Source organism: Pituophis catenifer, unplaced genomic scaffold (assembly GCF_029215685.1).
Source record: "Pituophis catenifer annectens isolate HBS135680 unplaced genomic scaffold, rPitCat1.0.hap2 SCAF_15, whole genome shotgun sequence".
Taxonomy (NCBI): Eukaryota; Metazoa; Chordata; class Lepidosauria; order Squamata; family Colubridae; genus Pituophis; species Pituophis catenifer.
Genome location: NW_027256895.1, coordinates 6,799,483 through 6,822,619, shown reverse-complemented (window position 1 = coordinate 6,822,619; position 23,137 = coordinate 6,799,483). Strand labels below are relative to the sequence as shown.

Here is a 23,137-nt window from a genome sequence, read left to right as displayed (position 1 = left end):
CTTTTTAAAAATTAATTCCTATATTTTGTTTTATTGTTGTAAACTGACTAGAGTCACTGTGAGCAAGTAGGTGGCTATATAAATTTTCTACATAAATAAATAAGGAAACTGCAAACATGATTTGATTCAATATCTCTAATCTTCTAAAAAAAAACAACTGAATTTTCAATGTCTTTCAATCTTTGGGTGTTGAAAGAAGGAAGGTGTTTAATTAAAGTATCTTGGAGAATGATTGCAAATGCAGCAGCATGAGCATTTCTTTTGCAATTGGCAACTATAATAAATCTTAGTTGTCAGGATAATCCTCCATCAATCCTCTGTTGTCAGAATTAAGGACTTCTATATGTCTCCTATAGACAGCAAACAATCTTTGTCTCTTTTTTTCGTGAGCAATTTCTCAAAGCCAGAAATATTACACCAAGTGTTAATTCCTCTTTATCAGTTGCTCCCTGTGGTTGAGGTCAGGCCGTTCAACAATGATGTAGCACTTTGGCAAAAATATGCATCCCAGTAATGCAGCACTGGAGGACAAGATGGAGAAGACCTCCACAGCTACCATGGCTTTGCCTTTTGTGCTCAGATAGGCTGGAAAGAAGGAGATCCACACACTGCAAAAGGCCAACATGCTGAAGGTAATGAACTTGGCTTCATTAAAGCTGTCAGGTAATTTACGGGCAAGAAAAGCCACAATAAAACTGGCAATGGCCAAGATACCCATGTAGCCCAAGACACAGTAGAAGAAGAAAGCTGAACCCTCGTTGCATTGTAAAGTCATTTCTTGGGACTCTGAGTGCATGTCCAACTCAGGGAAAGGGGGAGATGTCAACAACCAAACAAAACAAATACATATTTGGATGATAGAGCATGAAAGTACAATAGAAAAAGCCAATCTTTTCCCCACCCATTTCCTCATCTGAGATCCTGGTTTCGTGGCCATGAAAGCCACAACCACAGTGATAGTTTTAGCCAGAACACTAGAAATGGCCACTGAGAAAGTGATGCCAAAAGTTGGTTGTCGGAGAAGGCAGGTCACCTTGTTAGGTTGGCTGAGGAAGAGCAAAGAGGAGAGAAAACAGAGCTGAAGAGAGACAAGCAGGGTGTAGGTGAGGGACCGGTTGTTTGCTTTGACAATGGGAGTATCCCTGTGCTTAATAAAAGTTCCAAGTACCCAAGATGTCAAGAAGAAGAAACAAAGAGCTGCTGAGACTAAACCAATTCCTAAGTTTTCTTCAAATGTTAGAAAGACCAGCAGTTTCAGGATACATCCATTCTTTTCTTTATTTGGATAATGATCTTCTGAACATTCAGAGCAATCTTCCATATCTAGAAGGAAAATCAATGAATTTGACATATTATTCAAATTACTTTCTGAACGGGTGACAGTTGTTATTCCTTTTCAGTTCTTTCCACTGGTTACCAGATGGATTGTGTTTCTATGAAAATTCCATTTTTCCTCAAATGGAAAATTTAGGATTGGCATAACAGCAAGCAGAAAAGGAAGGACAATTGTTCTTTGAAATGCAACCCTTTGTATCATTTTAAAATTTATTACAATGTAGGCAATTTGGACTTTTCCCATTTTTTTCCAAAATGTGGAAAAGAAAACCGTGAGGATATATGTACGTCTCAAGTAACATAATGTATTGACAAAGTTTGAAACCTGAACAACAGAATGTGAGTCACAGCTATAAAAATGAATATTCATCTTGAAGAAGACATAAAAGAATTAGTTATGTTCACGCTAAGGTAATGTTTTACAGTTTGCTTAAATGAGAATATAGAATATAGAATAACAGAGTTGGAAGGGACCTTAGTGGTCTTCTAGTCCAACCCCCTGCCCAGACAGGAAACCCTACACCATTTCAGACAAATGATTATCCAACATCTTCTTAAAAAGTTCCAGTGCTGGAGCATTCACAACTTCTGCAGGCAAGTTGTTCCACTTATTAATTGTTCTGCCAGGAAATTTCTCCTTAGTTCTAAGTTGCTTCTCTTCTTGATTAGTTTCCACCCATTGCTTCTTGTTCTACCTTCAAGTGCTTTGAAGAATAGTTTGATTATCTCTTCTTTGTGGCAGCCCCTGAGATATTGGAACACTGCTATCATGTCTCCCCTAATCCTTCTTTTCATTAAACTAGACATACCCAGTTCCTGCAACCGTTCTTCATATGTTTTGGCCTCCAGTCCCTTAATCATCTTAGTTGCTCTTCTCTGCACTCTTTCTAGAGTCTCAACATCTTTTTTACATTGTGGCAACCAAAACTGAATGCAATATTTCAAATGTGGCCTTACCAAGGCATTATAAAGTGGTATTAACACTTCACGTGATATTGATTCTATCCCTCTGTTTATGCAGCCCAGAACTGTGTTGGCTTTTTTGGCAGCTGCTGCACACTGCTGGCTCGTATCTAAATGGTTGTCCACTAGGACTCCAAGATCCCTCTCACAGTTACTACTATTAAGCAAGGTACCACATATACGGTACCTGTGCATTTTGTTTTCTTTCCTAAATGTAGAACCTTACTTTTTTCACTGTTGAATTTCATTTTGTTAGATAGCGTCCAATGTTCAAGTCTGTCAAGATCCTTCTGTATCTTGAGCCTATCTTCTAGAGTGTTGGCTATTCCTGCCAGCTTGGTGTCATCTGCAAATTTGATGAGTTCCCCATCTATCCCCTCGTCCAAGTCATTGATGAAGATGTTGAAGAGCACTGGGCCTAAAACAGAGCCCTGGGGTACTCCACTGCATACTTCCCTCCATGTAGATGCAGTTCCATTGAGGACTACCCGTTGAGTGCAGTTGGTCAGCCAGTTATGAATCCATCTGGTGGTGATGCTGTCTAACCCACATTTTTCTACTTTTCACAAACTCACTTAATTATTTAGTGTATGGTGATGTTCCATTAGCCAGGAGACTATAATGCTAATATAACAATTAGTTTGGCTGCCAAAGATTCCTAGCCATTTGGTTCACACTTGTATGTTTCCAAAATGCAGCATAGGGAGTGAACTAGCTCTGCGTCAGAAAGAAAGTTGAGTGGTCTTGGCTGCAGCATCATATGGGGTTCTGTCCCACCACCAAAGCTGCCTCGCAAATGGGCATTGCAAATGGGAAGTGCAATGCCAGCAGGATTCTATGAGTCCACATGAAGTGTCAGCTTGTCTTCCCACCGAAGTGGTACCTATTTCGTTACATTGGCATCCTTCAGTCTCAAGAGACTATGGTATCATGCTCTGGAAAGAAGTCCTAAAACAGCATCTAGTGTGACTAAAAAGGCCAATTCAAGAGTGGCAATCCCTTCCACACTGAGGGCAGATACATTCTGTCCCCTGCCCAGCCCCCAGATTTCGCTGGTTCCAGGACTGCCCTTTTGCCTCAGCCTGCTGAACAAGTGTCTATTCGAATTGGAGAAGGCCATGCTGCGTCTTTATCCTCCAAACTGAACAATCAGAGGTCAAGTTTTCCCAGAGTAGATAAATAGGTACCCAGTTTCCTAGGCACCTATTTATCTACTCGCATATAACACCGCTCCTCTTCGTTTGCTTAAATCAACCTAATGAAAACTTCCTAGATTGTCTAACCTACCCTTTTGATTTGAAATCTTCCCTTCTGGACATGGAACACAGTCATAGCAACAGAATTGTTTTCCTTCAGCCTCCTTCTTCCAGTATCCAGGGGAGCAATGGTCATTACACAGAGAAATTGGAAGAACCTGGTGATAAAGATAAAAGATTCTTGCAAAGGGAGATTAAAAAAAAAAAACATTTATTAATCCTGCAGGATCCAATCTGGGACAGTCACCGGGACCAAAGGTTGACCGGTGACCGACTCAGAGTAGATTCTTCAATATTATCTTGGGTCATCTTCATTCGTGAGTTATAAATCACCCTCTTTTATTGGGGTAAGGAATTCTTTACTTCCCAAAGGGCAAGTGAATATTAACTAGCAGGATTTATATTCCACATTAAAAGTTGTCGAAATTACAATGATGACGAAAAGGGCCTCTTTGAAAAAGGCAAGATGGGTAAATAAATATGCGAGATGACAATGTTATAAAAATAAGGCAACGTCCATAATTTGAAAGGTAATTGCAACCAAAAGAAAAAGCAGACTTTTACATTGTAAGATTATTTTGTCAATTTGATCAATGCTTGATCCTGGGCCATATTTGTTCAAAGTATGCCATTTTTTTCTTACAAACATAGAAATTAGATTTCTAAAGAGGCTTTGCTCAATATGGTTTAAGAGACCAAGGCCTCTGTTTGGGATCATAATAGCTCAAGATATAGTCCATTAAATGAGTCCATGCCTGATTAAAAGCTGGGTGCCAGACAATCAAATCTTCATCAATCAATAATCCGTTGCCTTTTGGAGAACTCGGATCTATTCTTCCAATTCTAACTCTTTGAAAAGACCGATTGGGAAATGTGATGAGGTTGATGATATCAAATCCACCCATTACTTCCCTTTTTCATTCAGGGAAACTTTCTCTCCAGCCGAATTGTTAAAAGAAATGCCCTGTAGAAACGGATGGAGCTATGTGAAAGAGAATTTAAAAAAAGAGAGAGAGTTGTAAGGCTAATATAGGTAGTCCTCTATTTACAACAACTTGTTTAGTGACTGTTTGAAGTTGCAATGGCACTGACTTATGTCCATTTTTCAAATTTGTGACCCTTGTCACCTTTTGACAAGCAAAGTCAACAGGGAAGCCAGGTTCCCTTTACAACTCTATTACTTAACAAGACAGTAGTTTCTTGACTACTGTCAATGATGAAAATGTAGTTTCAACACTGATCCGCTGTTAGATCCCTACCGAGCAAATAGATCAACAGATGATGCTGTTAATATGTCTCTGCATACATTCTACAACATCTTGAACCTCCAAAGACCTATGCAAGGGTCATAGGTCTTTGGAGGGTCCTCTTTGTAGACTTCAGCTCAGTATTCAATACCATCGTTCCAGATATTCTTCTAACTAAACTAAATCAGCTAGCTGAACCTGACCACAGTTGTAAATGGATCATAAGCTTCCTAACAGACAGGAAGCAGCAGGTGAAGCTAGGCAAAATTACATCAAATACCTGCACAATTAGCACAGCAGCCCCCCAGGGCTGCATGCTCTCTCCACTTCTTTTCTCTCTATGCACCAATGACTGCATCTCAAATGATCCCTCTGTTAAAATACTGAAGTTTGCAGATGATACAACAGTGATTGGTCTCATTCAGGACAATGATGAATCTGCATACAGATGGGAGGTTGAACAACTAACCTTGTGGTGCAACCAGAACAATCTGGAACTAAATACACTCAAAACCGTAGAAATGGTGGTGGATCTTAGAAGAAAACCTCCTGTACTACCACCTCTTACAGTACTAAACACCACAGTATCAATAGTAGCGTCCTTCAAGTTTCTAGGTTCTATCATATCTCAAGACTTAAAATGGACACCTAACATCAAACACGTCATCAAAAAAGCTCAACAAAGGATTTTCTTTCTGCACCAACTCAGAAAGCTCAAACTGCCCAAAGAACTGCTGATTCAATTCTACAGAGGAATTATTGAGTCTGTCATCTGCACCTCCTTAACTGTCTGGCTTGGCTGTGCAGCCCAACAAGACAGACACAGACTTCAGAGGATAATTAGAACTTCAGAAAAAACCATGGCTACCAACCTGCATTCCATGGAGGACCTGTATCCTGCACGAGTCAAAAAGAGGGCTGTGAAAGTATCTACAGACCCCTCACATCCTGGACATAAATTGTTTCAACTCCTACCCTTAAAAGGATGCTATAGGGCTCTGCACACCAGAACAAGTAGACACAAGGACAGTTTTTTCCTGAATGCCATCACTCTGCTAAACAACTAATTCCCACAACATTGTCAAATAATTTACTAAGACTGTATTACTATTCTTCTTCTCTTCTTTACTAGTATCTATCTCTTCCCACTTATTACTGTAACCATGTTGCTTGCATCTTTCAATTATATTGTTTTTATATGTTTCCTAGTATGATTTGATAGCTTATTAGTAACCTTGACTATAACTAAGTGTTGTATCTTTTTATTCTTGATGAATATTCTCCTTATGTACCCTGAGAGCATATGCACCTAAGACAAATTCCTTGTGTGTCCAATCACATTTGGCCAATAAAGAATTCTATTCTATTCTATTCTATTCTATTCTATTCTATTCTATTCTATTCTATTCTATTCTATTCTATTCTATTCTATTCTATTCTATTCTATTCTATTCTATTCTATCCGAATTGGATTTCATAAGCAGAAAATATGAAGACTTTCTGCTATAGGTTCAATTGGTAATTCTATATCAAATTGCTCATTGAAATAAAAGAATGCAGAGAGAATACCTGCCAAGGCTGCAGAGGGGGAAGGTTAGTTTTTTTACCCATCATTATTTTTTTCTTATTGGACCCCGACATGAGTAGAGCCTGCAAAGCATGAGCCACAGCATAAACAGCATTGTAGACACTGTAGCTATGGCCAGTCATTTCCATTTCAAACACGGGCCCAGGTAGATCCTCCAGTTTCTTTTCCACTGGGCACTGCCTATTGGAGATTTCTTGTAATTCTGATTTTGAGAATGAACAATCAAATGCTTGTTCCCAAACGTCCTGCAGAAACCCATCTCTGTAGTCTGAATGAGGCTTGATGGTCTGAAGAAACTCCTTGAAACCTACAACTGCTGTTGAATGAACAGTGAAGGAAATAGCCCCATGGAACATCTGGAGATCCCACATGACTTGAAATCCGGAGAGCACAAAATCAATCTGTGCAGTCATGATCCACACCTTTCTAAATAATGCAGTTTGCTTGTTTTCAGGATCTGCTACAAACGTGATAGCCCTGAGCCACATAATTGTCAGTGATTCTCCGTAGACAAGAAATGCAGTGGTGTTGCTATTCCTCAAATTAATGATAATATTTGAGATTAGATGATAAAGTTCACCAAACTGTTCTATGTGGATTAGTTGTGCAAGCCTTTCTACGAACGATGAACAGATTCCATTTTGTGAAAGTATGGGCTGCATTTTCTGTAAGAAACGTTCTCCATTGTTGTTATCTATAGTAAAAATCCCAATCCATGTCCATCTGAAATGATGAAGCAGTTGAATGATTCCAATGTATTGATGATCCTCTTTTGGGACCATGAAATAAAGTGACGAGCGTTTGCTGCTCTGAAACTCCTCTTGGGCTAATGAGCCATATGTCAGCTAAAATAAAGCAGAATAATACTCTGTTGAGTCATTAGCTCAAATCCGATCTTTCTGGATCTAGTTTTTCTGTAAAAAATATCTAAAGAAGGCATTTTTCCTCTATTTCTTTTGAAATATTAAGATAGAATGGAATTTCTAGGAATTATTTCAAACACATTATAATATAATATATTATAATATACAATTGTTTGAACAGGACCAGGAAGTACTACATTCAGTTTTTTTCTTTATTTATGGAATGTCCCAGGATGCATACCAGTGGTGGGATTCTACCAGTTCAGACCACTAGTTCCCACTTCGTGCCAAGAGCGAACCAGAGAGTGAGAGTGAACGAAGCACGCACTCAGCAAACTGGTTGTCCAACCAGTAGGATCCCACCCCTGATATGTACTTCTATGAGCGGTATTGTAATTTCAGAAAAGAGTGCTAAGTATTATATCTTAAGATTGGCAGAACATTTTAATTTAAGTCTAACATCTGATTCGCAGTAATTATGCCATAAAAACATGGTACAGAATTTTTTGCTCCATATTGACCTGTGGAATCTTGTAGAAACCTACAACTTCAGCTATATTAGATGATGTATCAGAACCTAATCCTCCAATGATGGCCATCAGATTCTTCTGGCTATCACATTTGTAGTTAGGAACAAATTCCTGGGATTTGAAAAGGAGGTCCAGAGTGGTGCGATAGGTCATCCTTGGATTCTGGTAACTGTCATAGATGTGGAACCCAAGAGTGACGTTAGGTAAGATCTGGGGGTCTTCATTGATCTCCTTCACAGCAAAGGCCAAGGCAAGGATGTGTTGGTAGAATTTGGTCATTACACTGCAAATAGATTAAGCACACCTTTTCAAAATAATAATAATAATATTTAATAATTTTCCAAATAATTTTGGTATGGTAATGTTTGTAACTGATTACGGGAAAACTTGTTTCTGTCTGAAGTATTAAATAATTTCGTAATCAGTGCAAATATATTTTGCACACATTTTTTGTTCCTTTATATTTTTCGAGAAAGTTACTCATCGTTAGGCGTACTACATTAATTTCTGAGGTTTTGACTTCAGTGCTCAGTTTAAACTAGAATGCTGTGGCTTGGTTTCTCTGTTGATTTAGTTTTCTAGGCACGTTACTGAATTAGAAAGAATTATAGATTAAGGGTGAGCTTCCCTCTAAACCCATACATCTTGTTCATCTGAATCTGCTCAGTTCTGAAGGAATATTACATGAGTGGTCATAATTCTTAGTTCCCCCAGAGTCAATATCCATGATGTGTGTGCACTATACTGCCACCTCTTACAATACTAGACAACACAGTATCAGCAGTAGAGACCTTCAAATTTCTAGGTTCTATCATATCTCAAGACCTAAAATGGACACCCAACATCAAAAACGTCATCAAAAAAGCACAACAAAGAATGTTCTTTCTGCGCCAACTCAGGAAGCTCAAACTGCCCAAGGAGCTGCTGGTACAGTTTTACAGAGGAATTATTGAGTCTGTCATCTGCACCTCCTTAACTGCCTGGTTTGGCTCTGCAGCCCAACAAGACAGACACAGACTTCAGAAGATAATTAGAACTGCAGAAAAAAAAATTACTAGCAACCTGCCTTCCATTGAGGACCTGTATACTGCACGAGTCAAAAAGAGGGCTGTGAAAATATTTACAGACCCCTCACATTCTGGACATAAATTGTTTTAACCCCTACCCTCAAAACGACGCTATAGAGCACTGCACACCAGAACAACTAGACACAAGGACAGGTTTTTTTCCCCAAACACCATCACTCTGCTAAACAAATAATTCCCTCAACACTGCCAAACTATTCACTAAGTCTGCATTACTATTACTATTAATCTTCTCATTGTTCCTATCACCCATCTCCTCCCACTTATGACTGTATGACTGTAACTTGTTGCTGTATACTTAGGATTTATATTGATTGTTTCCTAGTATGATTTGATTGCTTATTTCTATGACTATCATTAAGTGTTGTACCTTATGATTCTTGACAAATGTATCTTTTCTTTTTATGTACACTGAGAGCATGTGCACCAAAGACAAATTCCTTGTGTGTCCAATCACACTTGGTCAATAAAAAATTCTATCTATCTATCTATCTATCTATCTATCTATCTATCTATCTATCTATCTATCTATCTATCATCTATCTATCTATCTATCATCTATCTGCTGCAACAGATAGAAATATTAAAACATCTTTATCCTATCTTTCCTTACCTATTTAGTAAAACAGAATGCCAATAGATTTAACTATTTTCCCATATTAAGTCTATGGAGATTCTCAGTCACCCTGGTCATGGTTGGCCCAAAAGTGCTTTCCCAAAAGGCAACTGCACTTTCTTGGGGTTTTTTTTCTTGGAAAATATTTTTAATTTCTCATCCAAGAAGCTTCCAGAATTGAACCAGAACTGAGACAGAACAAGAAGCTTCTTGGATAAGTAATGAAATATTTTCAAAGAAAAGAACAATAGTGTCCAGTTGCTTTTTGGAAAAACACTTTTATTTCTGGGTTGTGAAATGTGGCAGAGCTGATTGTTTTTAGCATTCCTCTTTTTGATAATTTCCACACAATCGAATATGCTTTATTTATTGAATGTTGTTAATGAAACAAATACAATGAAAGTTCCCTCTTCTCTTACCACTTTCAAAACACAAAGGATTTTTACATTTACATGAAAAACTCTACATCTCCTACGCAAACAGCCATATAAATGATTCTTTGCAATGTGAGTCTAAGGTCAGATGATTCAAAGGAAAACATTTACCCTGGTGAATCATAAAGGTTGAGAAAAGGATGTTGTTTGAATAGAGTTTGATAGAAATGGTAAATCAAGTGAGACATCATCCCACCGATGACGAGGTCACCAGGTTGATACCACTCATGTGGAACAGGGAAAGCATCACTTGCAGGACAGCTCAGAGTCACCACTTTGTTCATCAGGAATACCAGGAGGATCAATTTTATTATTCTCTGTATATCGAGGAAATGTCCAAGTCTGCCTTCAAGGAGAACATCTGGCAGATAAAACAGAAGGAAGAGAACTTTGTGGAAATGAATCTCAAAGAGTCAGCATTACGACTTCCTTCCTCCATGTGGCTCTTGAAGTATTTATATGGATCCTTTCTCACTTTCTATTCCCTTCTGTGCAGAACGATTGATATTGTGGCCTGCTAGAATAATAGAATGATTGCAGTCATTCATAAGGGACGTAACTGCCATTGAACCATTGGCAACCTGGCAATGTTTTCTTTTTTTTCTTTTTTTATTTGTTTATATTTTTTTTATTTGTTTAAAAATACAAACAAGACAAAACGAGTAACCACAAAACATACAAAATATGTAAACAAAGAATTTGAATATACATTTTGTCAAGGTTATCGCAACTGTAATATATGTTCTTATTTGTGTTTTTGACTCCTCCTTGTTTGGTCTTTCTCTTATATCTATCTTTGTAGTTCACTGCTAGCCTGCATTAGTGATTTATGTTTCTGTTTCTATAACTCCAATTACTCCCTAGTCTTTTTCCCTTTTCTATTTTCCAACCAAGTGTACCACTTTTCCCATACTAGATAGTAATCGTGTCCCTCTTTATCTTGTAGTTCCTTTGTGAGTCTGTCCATTTCTGCACATTCCATGATTTTACTAATTACTCTATCTTCTGTTGGTGTGTCACTACTCTTCCAATGTTTTCTTTATATGTCTGATCAACTTTCCTTCTTTGAAGTGACATCGTAAGTGACTGATGCTTAACCTGTTTTGAAAATAGTGGAGAAATCAAATTGGGAAGTTGGAAGCTAAAACATTGCTCTAATTCTAAAATCCAAATCCAAATTATTTTCTTAACCTAAAATTAAAAGATTTAATTTTATCAATGGATCAGGAATCCATTTCCCTATAAAATGTCTGATGAAATGAGTTCCCTTTTCTAGTGAAAAGAAGAACCAGGATATCCTGTTTTCCTGAAAAGACATCCCATGATAATAAGCCCAATCAGACTTTTGAGTGCATGCGCTAAAATAAGCCTCCCCCTGAAAATAAGCCCTCCCCGAAAATATTTAAATGCAGAGCTGGAAATCAGGTAAGATGGCAAGAGGAGCTCCATCTTGCTTCACACACCCCAAAATAAGACCCCCCCAAAATAAGGCCAAGCGCTTATTTCAGGGTTCAAAAAATATAAGACAGGGTCTTATTTTTGGGAAAACATGGGTAGCAATATTCCAATATTTGAGGGGCTACCACAGAGATGAGAGGGACAAACTATTTTCCAAACCACAAGGATAGGATGGATAGGATAGTTTTATTTCTATATTGCCCCTCTCCCGAAGGACTCGGGGCGGTGTACAGCCAGGTAAAAACACAATACAAATATCACAATTTAAATTTAAAAATTATTAAAAGTATTACATTCAAGGCCAGTTAGCTAAAAAAATGCAAAATTTAAGAATTCCAAATTTAAAACTCAATTATGAAGCTAGCCCTGCCTGTCGGAAGAGCAGGGTCTTAAGAGCACAGCAGAAAACTCGGAGGTCAGAGATCTTGTGTATATCTGGGGGCAGTTCATTCCAAAGGGCAGGTGCCCCCACCGAGAAGGGTCTCCCCCTGGGTGTCGCCAGCCGACATAATTTGGCCGATGACACCCTGAGGAGTCCCTCTCTGTGGGAGCGAACTGGTCGGTGGGAGGCTATCGGTGGCAGAAGGTGGTCTCGCAGGTCCTGAGCCATGGAGCGCTTTAAAGGTGGTAACCAGCACCTTGAATCACACCCGGAAGACCACTGGAAGCCAGTGCAGCTCGCGCAGGAGAGGTGTTACATGGGCACAATGAGTTGCACCCATAATTACCCGCGTGGCCGCATTCTGGACCAGTTGGAGCCTCCGAGTGCTCTTCAAGGGGAGCCCCATGTAGAGAGCATTACAGTAGTCCAGCCGGGAGGTATCCCAGGCGGCCACCAGGTCTTCAGTCGAGTCATGTGCCAGAGTCTCAGGAAATGGCCCAAGCTCCGTCAGGAACCTATCAGGGTCCATCAGGTGCCTGGGACGGAACCACCTGGTCAGTTCCATCTCCCTGCAGCGAGGGGAAGCAGCTCGGAAATCTAAGTGAAGGAGGGAATGATCTGTCCATGACAAGGGCTTAATATCTAAATCACCTATTCCTAGATCATTCAACCACTGACCAGAGACAAAAATCAAGTCCAGAGTGTGTCCTTCTGTGTGAGTGGGGCCTTGAACTAACTGGGTCAGGTCCATGGCCGTCATGGAAGCCATGAACTCCCTATCTGCCTCCGACATCTCACCGACGGATGGCAGGTTGAAATCCCCCATGACAACGAGTCTGGGGGTATCCACCGCCACCCCGGCAATAACGTCGAGCAGCTCGGGTAGGGTTGCCACCACGTGGCAGGGAGCCAGGTACGTAGTCAGCAAGCCCATCTGTACCCCACAACCCCACTTCACAAAGAGGGACTCACATCCGGCTATCTGAGGAACAGTGGCCTCCCTCAGACAAAGACTTTCCCTAATAATCACCACCACCACCCCTCCCCTCCCCTGGGCCCTCGGCTGATGAAATGCACGGAAACCTGGTGGACACATTTCTACTAGGGGGACCTCCCCTCCTGGCCCAACCAGGTCTCCGTAATCCCTGCCAGGTCTGCACCCCCCTCCAATAAAAGGTCACAAATGAGGGGGGCTTTATTAACCACCAACCTGGCATTACACAGCATCAGCCGAGGACCCAGGGCCTGAGATTCTGTGCAACCCAGGAAACGAGACATGCACTGGGGGCCGGAGTACGCAATCGCTCGCAAACAGCGCATACGTACCCCCCGAACATGATATGGCCCCCTGCAAAGACAAAAACCAATGGACAGAAGCAATCTCAAACTAAGGAAAAATATCCTAACAATGAAAACAACCAGTGGAATGGCTTGCCTTCAGAAGTTGTAGGTCCCCCATCACTGGAGGCTTTCAAGAGGACAGCCATTTATCTGAAATAGTATAGTATTGTCCTACTTGAGCAGAGGGTGCATAGACAGCCTTCAAGGTTCCTTCCAACTCTGTAATTCTATGTTCCAAATATGCCACAGAATAGTACTTAGTACAGGTGAAGGCTTTGGAAAAAATATTGTGAAGTGTCTATACCAACAAAATATTGTGAAGTGTCTATACCAACAAAAATCAGAATCCTGCTTGCCATGGTATGTGACTTTGCAGAAGCTAAAGTGGGATTTTAAAGAAGAGTATTGATGCTTTTGAACTTTGCTGTTGGGGAAGATTCCTGAGAATTCCATTGGCAGCCAAGAAATAAAAATCCTGATGGCTAATGAAACAAATAAATCCAGAATTTTTACTTGAAACACAAATGACCAGGCACAAATTATTCTATTTGGACACCTCATATGAAAACCCAGTTCTTTGGAAAAGGCCCTAATGCTGGGAAAGAAGGAAGGAAAGAGAAAAAGAGGACAATGACATATTCAGTTACATTGACCATGAATGCACCATTAGGAAACTTGAAAGTATAGGTTAAAGATTCATCATCATGGTAAAAATCTATCTATGGCAGAGGTCTTCACCCCCTGGGCTGTGGACCAGTACCAGTCAACAGCCCGTTGGGAACCAGTTGCACAAGTAGCAGGCAAGTGTGCAAAGCTTCATTTGTGCATGTGTGGGATCTAGGTTTTGTGTGTGCAAAACCATCCTCTCCTTCCTGCCTCTGCATGGACCAGCTGCTGTTGCTGCTGGTCCATGGAGCCAGAAAGATTTGGGGACCACTGATCTATGGAGTTCCTAAATTGAAAACAATATAATCAATCAATCTGTTGTGGCCCGCCGGCGGCCAGTGGAGCTGGAAGCAGAGTCGGACAGTGAGGAGGTTGGGGAGGAACATGGGCCAGTCCTGGGGGCTGGGGAAAGCTCAGATGAGGGCTCTGCATCGGAGGCAGAGAGGGAACTAGACAGCAGTGAGGCAGAGGAACAGCTGGAGCCCGCTCCCAGTGTGCACATGTGCAGAGCTGCCAGAAGACAAGAACAACTCAGAAAGCAGGGTCGACTTGGGAGTAAAGCCACACCTTGGAGGTGATTGGCCCCTCCCATAGGAAATAAAAGAGGAGGAAATGGGCAGTGGGCTTTTGCAGGAAACAATTCGTTTGGCCAGTCATTTGAAAGGTGGGAAGATCTGTCTGTGAGTCTCAGAGACTCTGTGCCAAGTTTTGCCTTGCACTGCGTTTGGAAACTATTTACATGGCAGCTTTCCAAGCAAGATAAGGTCTGTGTTGATAAATATTCCTTGGAAAGACTGTTTCCCAGGCCTTGCCGACTGTGAATGAAAGGAATTCACTGTCGTGTAAATAAAAGGGGTTTTGCCGGGACCAAGACTGCTTCGTGCTTTTTAGGGAAGCCTGGGTCAGAACACAATCCATCAACCAATCAATCAAGTCATTGAAATGTTAAGAACTAACCACTGAAGAAAGTTCTGGTGACAAAACCTACATTCAACCATTGGAATTATCGTCTTTGAATAATCTCTTGTTCCTTTCACCCTTGATTATAAAATCATACCGGTAGCTAAAATCCAATAGTATTCAACCACACGCATACACAACTTCCTAAATATTTATTCTTAGTGTTTTAAGTCTAAGCTAAGCCTAAATAAAATCTTTTAAAAAACCCAATATAGCCCACCGAAGAGTACTATTTCCTTTTCGGATTAGAGTATAGACCGTGCAGTCACAGAACACGTTACAACCTGCTCTGAGTTTTTCTTTCTATGGAGACACAATTCTAGCCTCTTCTGCACTTACAGTTTCTGATTCAGGACAATTCACACTTGCATAAAAGTTCAAAGCCCATAGCAAGAATCAAGACTTCAGTTCCTTGCGCAGTGGTTTCGGGCGTGAAGCTATACTTAGTTTTAGATGAATATGTGGCAGAAGAGAAAGGAAATTTGACTTCATTACATTAACACATATTTTGGATTAATCACTGATCAAGGCTGCAGAACAATGGAAAAGAGATCCATTTGTTATGGCCAGGATTGAAACTTGTATTAGGTCCATTTATATGCAAAAATCTATTCGTGCCGCATAAAATAAAACTACCGTTACATTGGGTGAAAGATATAATCCTTAACTGCAGCTCAAGTACAAGTTATTACTTCCTTTCTTTTGATTTAACCTGCAACCTGAACAGGGGTGCCTAAATCTTTTGACATAAAGTGACACAAAATCATTTGTCTGAAATGGTATAGAGCAGTGATGGCTAACCTTTTTGTTGTTGCGTGCCGAAAGCGCGTGCATGTGCCCACACCCATAATGCAATGCGTGTGTGAGACCCCCCCACATGCCCCACCTCCCTGTGCATGCACACATGACCCCCCCATGCTCTCACCCTGCACCCCATTTTGGGCCTAGTAGACCTCCCTGCAGCCTCCTGGGAGCAAAAATGAGCCACGGATGGGGGGGTGCACCACACTCCCCGTGCCCCATTTTGGGCCTAGTAGGCCTTCCTGCACTTATAACCCATAATGCAATGCATGCACAACCCCACACGTGCCCCGCCCACCCATGCATACATGCGTGACCCCCGTGCTCCCCCCTGCCCCCTGTACATGCATCTCCCGCATGCGCCCCACCCCCCATGTATGCGCAGCAGAGACCCAAAAATCAGCTGGCTGGCGGGAGGCATATGTGCATTCATGGTGGAGCTGAGCTAGGGTGATGGTTTGCGTGTCCACAGAGAGGACTCTGCATGCCATCTGTGGCATGTGTGCCATAGGTTCACCATCACGGGTATAGAGTTTCATGCTGAGCAGAGGGGTTGGACTAGAAGACCTCCGAGGTCCCTTCCAACTCCATGATTCTGTTATTCTGTTAATTTTGCTGTAAATGGTTTAATCTGAGTCCTAATTTAACCAATGTTCTTTTTATGTATCTCTTATGATTTATTATCTTATGATTTCAGCCTGCACTTGAAACTAACTATATCCATTGCAATCTAATTTCTGATCTTTAAAATCAGAATCATTTGTACATTCAAAGTAGTATTAACTCATAGCAAATGCCTGGACAAGTTTATTTTTTAATTATTGTTATTATTAATAGCTTTACCACACATTGGCCTGAGAGCTCATAGACGACTCACGCGACATCCTAAAAAATAAAGGCAATGCTAAATGCTAGTGATTTGCCTTTTATCTTATCATATTATCTTTTTTATTTTTCATTGTATTTCAAATTTTATTTTAATAAAGAAAGAAGCTGATATATCTTTGCATAATACGGAATGGAGGGGAGCTGTATAGATTTGTCAGCTTAAGGTTCACACACTGTCATTAAACGATCCAGGAATCAAATCTCAAATAGTTTTAGTGTGTTTGTTTTGGTTTGAATTCTGATGCTTCAAAAACACAGGACCAAATTTCCTACAATATAATCACAGAGAGGATAATTTCTTAAAAAGCAGAAGCAGGACTGCAGCTCACTAATTGCGTCATTGGAAAAGTTAGATATGAAGAAGAGGGAGATTAGGAGAACTACCAAAGGAGTATTTCAGTTTTTCTTCCTCAGCCGTTCTTCTGCGAATGCTAATAACTCTATGATTAAGTGATCCTAAAGATGCTTTTTCAAGGGAGACATTTTTTCCTCATGGAAAAACAAAATCCAGCTGCCTTTTGAAAAAGCACTTTCAGGACAACCGTGACCTGGATGACTGAGAATCTCCATTGACATCATTAAGTGATATACTCTGGTGTGTAATTACCACACAGACAGTCCGGCGGGTTGACTGATGCTAGGGCTTGTGTTAATTCTTGGGTTGAATCACAAACTAAAAATATGAATGTTCATATCTGCTGGCCATAAGCATGCCACAGTAGGATATCTAATACCCAGTTCGACAGACATCTTATTATGCCATTGTTTATTTTCCAAGATAATGACTTTGCAATTTGGCTTTAGATGTTTCCTCAGCCTCAATGTTATGAACAAGACCACTTCAAGGCCTTTGAGAGTTGCAGTCCCCAAAAGAGTTTCTTACAAACCATCTCAGCTTTTTTCACAGCTGAGATAATTTCAACTTTCTCTGGAATTTGCTGACATGGAAACTGAATTGCTCGGAGGACACGAGAGTGGCTTAGAGAAGTCAACACAGACAAAATGCACACACATTTTATTAATATCTCTAGAGTCACAGTCTACTTTTTCCTGCTGCTGAAAATGAGCAACTAGAGCTATATTTATATATATATATAGTGTGTGTGTGTATATATATATATATATATATATATATATATATATATATATATGCAAAAAATTAAAATCTCGGATGTTTTCCTGCGTCATTATAAATAAGTTGGTTAAAATATTTAAAATCCTAGTTAAAATCCCAGCTTAAAATCTTCTAAAATTCCCTACAGAGCACTCTGCAAGGTCCTTTAAAACCTCAGCTAAAATCCTACCAGTGACTTTAAAAGTTTTTCTTAAAGCAACGTTTCGACAGGCTCACACCCTGTCATCTTCAGGCTCTGTTTCATGTAGAAGCTATGGGTTCTCTGTTGCGGGGCCGGAGCTGTCACTTATCTATATTTGCTGCTGCTGACGTATGCTGGCTAGCCTGCAACTCTGTGTTCTGATTGGAGGACAACAGTTTTTCTTCCTGCTTCCTACTCCTAGCTACTTGGCTTCGTGTTACAGGCCCAGCTTTCTCAGATTCTCTCTCTCAGAATTCTTCCTTCTTTGCAGAGGATTGCTAGCAATAGGGAGAGAGAGAGGATCGAGCCAGAAGATAGGCTGAGATCTCAACTAACAATCAAGGGTGCTGTGATGCCTACCAGAATCCTTTCCCCTCTACAGCAGACAGATAATAATAGAGAATCTTGCTCCTGGAAGCACGAAGCCGAGAGCACCAGCCTGAAGATGACGAATGAGACTTCGTCGAAACGATTGGCTGGGTGTGTGTTCTGTTTAGGTGGGGGCTTGGTTGTGCTTCGGTTAGTCTGAGTAGCAGGGGGATTTGAGCTGGTGAGTTGTGTTGCTGTTGTTTGGCTTTGTGTTCGTGGCCGTGCCATTTCTTCATGTTGGGTGTCAGTCTGCTTCATGTATGGATTGGACTGACACCCAACATGAAGAAATGGCACGGCCACGAACACAAAGCCAAACAACAGCATATTTTCACAGCCCTCTTTTTGACTCGTACAGTATACAGGTCCTCAATGGAAGGCAGGTTGGTAGCCAATGATTTTTCTGCAGTTCTAATTATCCTCTGAAGTCTGTGTCTGTCTTGTTGGGTTGCAGAACCAAACCAGACAGTTCTAGAGGTGCAGATGACAGACTCAATAATTCCTCTATAGAACTGGATCAGCAGCTCCTTGGGCAGTTTGAACTTTCTGAGTTTACGCAGAAAGAACATACTTTGTTGTGCTTTTTTGATGACGTTTTTAATGTTAGGTGTCCATTTTAAAAGACAAACGAAATAAATGCAATTCAACCCTCCTGGTTGGTGCTGGCTACCCGGGAGGTTACACGAGGCTGGCTCCAGAGGATTATAAACGCTTCCTTGAGTGAGGGGTTCTTGCCTCCCGCCTTGAAAGAGGCGGTGGTGAGGCCCCTCCTCAAGAAGCCCTCTCTGGACCCAGCTGTTTTGGCAAACTATCGTCCAGTTTCCAACCTTCGCTTTCTGGCGAAGGTTGTTGAGAGTGTGGTTGCGCGACAGCTCCCCCAGTACCTGGAGGAAACCGTCTATCTAGATCCGTTCCAGTCCAGCTTCAGGCCCGGGTACAGCACGGAAACGGCATTGGTCGCGTTGGTTGATGATCTCTGGAGGGCTCGGGACAGAGGTTGCTCCTCTGTTCTGGTCCTATTAGACCTCTCAGCGGCTTTTGATACCATCGACCATGGTATCATGCTGCGCCGGTTGGAGGGGTTGGGAGTGGGAGGCACTGTTTTACGGTGGTTCTCCTCCTATCTCTCCGACAGGTCGCAGTCTGTGTTGGCTGGAGGGCAGAGGTCGACCTCAAGGCACTTGGTTTGTGGGGTGCCACAAGGGTCGGTCCTCTCGCCTCTCCTGTTCAACATTTATGTGAAGCCGCTGGGCGAGATCATCCGTGGTTTTGGGGTGCAGTGCCATCTGTACGCTGATGACACCCAGCTGTACATCTCCACCCCAGACCACCCCAACGATGCCCTTGAAGTGATGTCCCGGTGCCTGGAGGCGGTGCGGGTCTGGATGGGGCGGAACAGGCTCCGACTCAATCCCTCCAAGACTGAGTGGCTGTGGCTGCCGGCGTCCCGATATAGTCAGCTGGTGCCATCGCTGACTATTGGGGGCGAGACATTGGCCCCCACGGAGAGGGCGCGTAACTTGGGTGTCCTCCTGGACGCACGGCTGTCCTTAGAAGAGCATTTGACGGCCGTGGCCAGGGGGGCTTTCTATCAGGTCCGCCTGATACGCCAGTTGCGCCCCTTTCTGGACCGGGACTCCCTATGCACGGTCACTCATGCCCTCGTTACTTCCCGCCTTGACTACTGTAATGCTCTCTACATGGGGCTCCCCTTGAGGAGCACTCGGAGGCTCCAACTGGTGCAGAATGCGGCCGCGCGGGTACTTATGGGGGCGGTATGGCGCTCCCACGTGACACCTCTCCTGCGCGAGCTGCATTGGCTTCCAGTGGTCTTCCGAGTGCGCTTCAAGGTGTTGGTTCTCATCTTCAAAGCGCTCCATGGCTTAGGACCCAGTTATTTACGAGACCACCTTCTGCCTCCGATAACCTCCCACCGGCCAACACGCTCCCACAGAGAGGGTCTCCTCAGGGTGCCGTCTGTCAGGCAATGTCGGCTGGCGACCCCCCGGGGAAGAGCCTTCTCTGTGGGGGCACCCGCCCTCTGGAATGAGCTGCCCCCAGGGATACGACTAATCCCGGATCTCCGGACCTTCCGCCGGGCCCTGAAGACGTTTTTATTTCAGCAAGCCGGGCTGGGTTAAAAATTTTTAATTGGTGAATTTTATGGGTAACGGGGTTTTAAATTGGAGAAGCCTAAGATAATTTAATTCTGTTTTAATGTATTTTAATATTTGTATTGTGTGTTTTTAATTTGGCTGTTCACCGCCCCGAGTCCTTCGGGAGAGGGGGCGGTATAAAAATTTAATAAATAAATAAATAAATAAATAAATAAATAACCATAGAGCAAAAATTTGTAAAACAAAAATAATATCTTGCGTTTGAAAGGGAAACCCAATCTCAGAACTGAAGAAGCTTCTTGGATGAGAAGCGAAACATCTTCAAAGAAAAAACAAGAAAGTCCAGTTGACTCCTGAAAAAGCATCTTTGGGACTCTATTTTGCAACTCAACTAATACTTTAAAGCATCTTATTAGATCTTCAATGGTTATAGGGTCAGCCTGAGTTCAGAAAGCTTTTATCTTGGTGGCGCAGCAGACTAAAGTGCTGTTAAGTAACACCAGCTGCCTGCAATTACTGCAAGTTCAAATCTCACCAGGCTCAAGGTTGACTCAGCCTTCCATCCTTTCGAGGTAGGTAAAATGGGGATCCGGATTGTGGGGGCAATAAGCTGACTTTGTATAAAAAAGAACACCGCTTAGGGGGGCCTGAAAGCCCTACTAAGCAGGTATATACAAAAGTATGAAGGCTATTGCTTAAAAGCATTGTAAGCTGCCCTGAGTCTCCGGAGAAGGGCAGCATATAAATCGAACCAGTAAATCAATCAATCAATCAATCAATCAATCAATCAATCTTTACATAGTAATGAAGATGTATACGATGATGATGATATAATAAAAAAGACCAATTCTGTTTTAAGAGTGAGCTTTATTTTAAAAAAAGCATGCATGTCATTTCATGCACAACTACTTTTTGATGTCCTTATACTCTCTGTTCTCCTTTTGAAAGGGTCCAGTCTAAATTCTTAAAATCTATATTCAAGATAGCTGCATGTTGTTCTAAATGTAATATTAAGAAGGGAGGGAGGGAAAGTTGAAGCAGGCACATATACCTGTATCATAGGACACTGTTCTTTCAAACCCGTTTCAGTTCTTTCCTTCTTGAGGACTCTGTTACAAATCAATATGGTACAGAATCATCTCACAAAAACTTGGAACTAGGGGAGACATGATAGCACTGTTCTAATATCTCGGGGGATGTCACAAAGAAGAGGGAGTCAAGCTATTCTCCAAAGCACCTGACGGCAGGACAAGAAGCAATGGGTGGAAACTAATCAAGGAGAGAAGCAACTTAGAACTAAGGAGAAATTTCCTGACAGTGAGAACCATTAATCAGTGGAACAACTTGCCTCCAGATGTTGTGAATGCTCCAACACTGGAAGTTTTTAAGATGATGTTAGATAATCATTTGTCTGAAGTGGTGTACTGTTTCCTGCCTAAGCAGAGGGTTGGGCTAGAAGACCTCCAAGTCCCTTCCAACTCTGTTATTCTAAAAGAATTCAACATTTTGGTTTTTCCAGGGAGGCAATCCTAATTATGTGTTATAAGCCTGCACGCAGCACATTTAAATTACTTGTGAAAGATCTGGAAGTCTAACAAGACCAGTCTGTTCTACCTAAGAATGTTTTATTTTGAGCAGCGAAGCCTTCCTTTTTTTACAAACCAGCAAGATACTTACACCACATAACTGTTTTCAAATTCCAAAGAGAACTAACTTTAGGAGCCTGTAGTACAGTGGACTAAAGCACTGTTATTAACATCTGCTGCTTGCAATTACTGCAAGTTCAAATCTCACCAGGCTCAAGGTTGACTCAGCCTTCCATCCTTTCAAAGGTAGGTGAAATGAGTACCCAGATTGTGGGGGCAATAAGCTGACTTTGTATAAATATACAAAACTATGAAGGCTATTGCTTAATGCATTGTAAGCTGCCCTGAGTCTCTGGAGAAGGGCAGCATATAAATTAAAGGGGAAAAAAAAAGTACACTTCGGTTTTCTCCCCATAACAGTTTTGGAGGTTGACAATGCCCCTATGAGCTGAGATTATGTCCCTATGGAAAAGTAGTTGTTGAACTTAAATTGACATTCTGCTATACCAGTGATTGCGGCAAGCAGCGCCCTCTCTGTGGGAACATGAGCTGTCGCTTCAGCTCAACTCTGCTGAGCATGTGCGCGCACCCCCGCCAGTCAGCTGATCTTTGGGTCTCTGCCGTGCATGCGTGGGGAGTGAGGTGCATGACGGGGGGGGGCATGCATGCATGCATGGGGAGCGCATGCAATGGCATGTGCATGCACGGAGGGCCATGGGGAGGCTGTGTCTGCATGTGCAGGCGTCAGGGTGTATGCAGGGGTGAGCGTGCATGTGCGTGAGGGTGGGATGCATGCACGGGGATGCCTGGGGGACACGTGTGGGTCACACATGTATGTTCAATGCATGCATGCAGGGCTGCATGCATTTGGGGGGGGTGCGCACGCTTTGGCCACTCGGTCCAGAAAAGGTTAGCCATCACTGTGCTATACTGTAGTGTTGTGGCTCCATTACCTGAGCCTGTGTCATTGGCAGGAGAGGACTCCGAGAGTGAAGGAGAGGAGTTGGCAAGGCCTCCCTCTCCAAGACCCTCCTCTCTGGCAATGCCTTCGGTGCCCGCCGAAGGGCAAGAGATAGGGCCAGGGCCAAGCATGTCCATGCAGCCACTGGTGGACAGTGATGAGGGTAATGAGTCTTGGCTGGATCCCCGGCAGCGTCGCAGAGATAAACGCGCGCAACAGAAGCAAAGGCGTGCCAGAGATTAGGTTGAGTCACTGGACCATACCGCACAGGATATAAAAGGGGGTGAGGTGGCCATTCAGACTCTGTGACGGACAAAACTAACTACTATCGAATCACATTGCATCTTTGGAAACAACATTATCGGCCTTGGATTT

The 23,137-nt window shown here is 42.2% G+C and overlaps 1 pseudogene; it reads right to left on the bottom strand.

Moving 5' to 3' along the window:
- Positions 1-424: 424 nt before the first annotated feature.
- Positions 425-12,691, bottom strand: LOC139324829 (vomeronasal type-2 receptor 26-like; annotated as a pseudogene).
- Between the last annotated feature and the right edge of the window lie 10,446 nt (positions 12,692-23,137).